We start from the raw sequence: 3,097 nt of genomic DNA on the forward strand, positions 1-3,097 counted from the left end.
GCATCCTTCAGGACAGGGATCTTCCAGCTTGTTATGAGTGCACAGTTCAAAAGCCAGCATCCATGAATATATAGGGGTGCATTAGTGCATATGGCATGAGTAACTTGCACATCTGGCACCATTAATGCTGAGTGAAATATACAACTATTGGAACAACACATGCTGCCATCCAGACAACGTCTTTTTCAGAAAAAGCCTTGCTTATTTTAGCAAGGCAATGCCAAACTACATTCTGCATGTATTAAAACAGCATGAGTCTGTTGTAAAAGAGTCTGGGTGCTAAACTGACCTGGCTGTAATCCAGACCTTTCACCCACTGAAAACATTAGGCACATTATTACATGAAAAATATGATGAAGGAGACCCTGAACTGTGGAACAGCTGAAATCCTATTTCAAGCAAGAATGAGAAAACACTTGACTTTCAAAACTACAGCAGTCAGTCTCCTGAGTGCCAAACATTTACAGAGTGTTGTTAAAAGAAGAGGTGATGCAATACACTGGTAAACATGTCCCTGTCCCAATGTTTTTGGAAAGGGCATTGTTTTATTATTTTGAATAAATGTAAATAGAAATGACTATTAAAAACAAAATACTACTATTAATAATAATAGTTTTAACCTTTTTTCCTGTTTTCTTTTTAAGCCTGCTGGGTGTAGTCTCATGATGCTTGATATTAGTATTTTGAATTTGCAAGGCAGGAGATTAACTTCCTTCCCCAGTCATGGCACACAGCCCTCAATGCCAAGGATGAGATAGTTTCTAAAGAAGAAAAAATAAGTTCAAATTAATTGAATTAGCTTTTCCCCCCTTGCAACAAGCCAGTGTAATCAATGTTATCTGTCTTGCTGTCTTGCCTGGCCTTGGGGGGTGTTTCTCTATAGCTGCTCTTGCAAGAATCTCAGCACAGTGACTGTGACAAGTGTTTTGTCATTGGACTTCCTGACTGCTACAAATAGGCCCGATCCCTCAAGGAGTGTGGTAATGTAGCGTGGCCAGTTCACTGAGATTGCAGGAGGAGAGCTGGCCCCCAGGTCTTTGCTCCCATCAGTATTCATTTAGTCACATACTTGTGTACAGAATGAATTTGGATTGCTGATGGGTCTCATGCAGTCTCGTGTTTGGTGTATTCGAACAAAGGTGTGTGGACGCCTAATCATCACATCTATATAAGCTTGTTGCACATCCCATTCCAAAACCATGGGCATTAATGTGGAGTTTCCCCCCTCTTTGCATCTATAACAGCCTCCACTCCTCTGGGAAGACTTTACACTAGAATTTGGAGTGTGTCTCACACTCCAAATGAATCTTTGCCCATTCAGTCAAAACAGCGTTTGTAAGCTCAGGCACTGATATTGGGCAAGAAGGTCTGGCTCACAACTGATGTTCCAGTTCATCTCAAAGGTGTTCAGTGGGGCTAAGGTCATGGCTGTGTGCAGGCCACTGTTGTTCATACTAAACTCATGAAACCATTTCTTTACAGTTCTTGTAATGTATACAGGGGCGCAGTCATGCTGAAACAGAAAAGGTTCTTCCACCAAACTATTGCCACAAAGTTCAAATTATATAATTGGCTAAAATGTCTTTGTATACTGTAGCAATAAAATTATGCTTCATTTTAATTAAGGAAACCCAAACCCTGAAAAACTGCACTGGACCATTATCCCTCCTCCACCAAACTTTACTGTTGGAGCTATGGCTTCAAGTAGGCAGAATTTTCCTGGCATTTGCCAGAAAATGAAGCGTAATTCACCACTCAAGATAACACAGTTCCACTGCTCCAAAGTCCAGTGCTACTGTGCTTTAGTCCACTCTAACTGATACTTGGCATTGTGCATAGTAATCTTAGTCTTGTGCACAGCTGCTTGGCCATGGAAACCTGTTCCATGAAGCCCCCAAAACAGAGGCAGTTTGGAATCTGCCTCTGGAATCTGTGGTCTGTAGTGAGCGATGCAACAGAGGATGGGTGATTTTTATACACTGTGTGCTTCAGCACTCGGCAGCCTCACTCTGTGAATTTGCATGGTCTACTGCTTTGTAGCTGAGCTATTGTTGCTCCCAGGTGCTTCCATTTCACAATAATAGCATTTACTGTTGGGCAGGAATTAGAAATTTCATAAACTGACTGGTTCCAAATTTGGCATGCTATGACAGTGCTACATTTGTAGTGCTTGATTTTATACACCTATACAGCTGTGAGTGTGGCAGAAACACCTGAACTCAATAATTGGGAGGGGTGTCCACATATCTTATATATAGTACACATAAAAGTCTTTTTAATTACATAGAATGAAATGGTTCAGATTATAAAACATATTTTGGGGTTGAGTGTTTTCATTTTTGTCATAATGGTAGAGGTATATTGATTTTACTTTGTAGACCAATCATGCATTTTTATGGATCATTCTTCTTTCTTTAAAGAGAAGGAGCTGATGGCTGATGTCTTTTTTTCCCAAACCTGATACTCACAGTGTATGGACTAAATGAATAAATGACTATCAAAGTTCCAGCCCAGTCTGTTAGCCAGAGTTGCAAAATGAATAACATCCTCTACAGGGAACAAATTTAAAACAATTTATGAGAACAATTTAGTGCACAGTTTCTGTTCATTCGCAGAAATTAACATATTGAAAAAAACTATACAACCTCCTTTTAAAAATGGTGGGACGCTGTACAAAATATAAATAAAACAAAATTCAATGATGTGTGAATCATGTAAACCCTATATTTGTTTTGCTTAACATCGGATTTCAGCTGCTCAACAGTTCAGGGTCTCCTTTGTTGTATTCTTTCATTTTATAATGTGCCAGATGTTTTCAGTGGTGACAGGTCTGGACTGCAGGCAGGCCAGTTTAGCACCCAGACTCTTTTAATATGGAGCCATGCTGTTGTAATATATACAGAATGTGGTTTAACATTGTCTTGCTGAAATAATCAAGTTCTTTCCTGAAAAAGACGTCATCTGGATGGCAGCATATGTTGCCAAAACATGTTTGTCAATAAGCAATAATGGTGCCTTCAAATCACCCAAGTGATGTGCACTAATGCACCCCTATATCATCATAAATACTGGCATTTGAACTGTGCATTGATGCATT

This window comes from Pygocentrus nattereri, chromosome 17 (assembly GCF_015220715.1).
Source record: "Pygocentrus nattereri isolate fPygNat1 chromosome 17, fPygNat1.pri, whole genome shotgun sequence".
Lineage (NCBI taxonomy): Eukaryota > Metazoa > Chordata > Actinopteri > Characiformes > Serrasalmidae > Pygocentrus > Pygocentrus nattereri.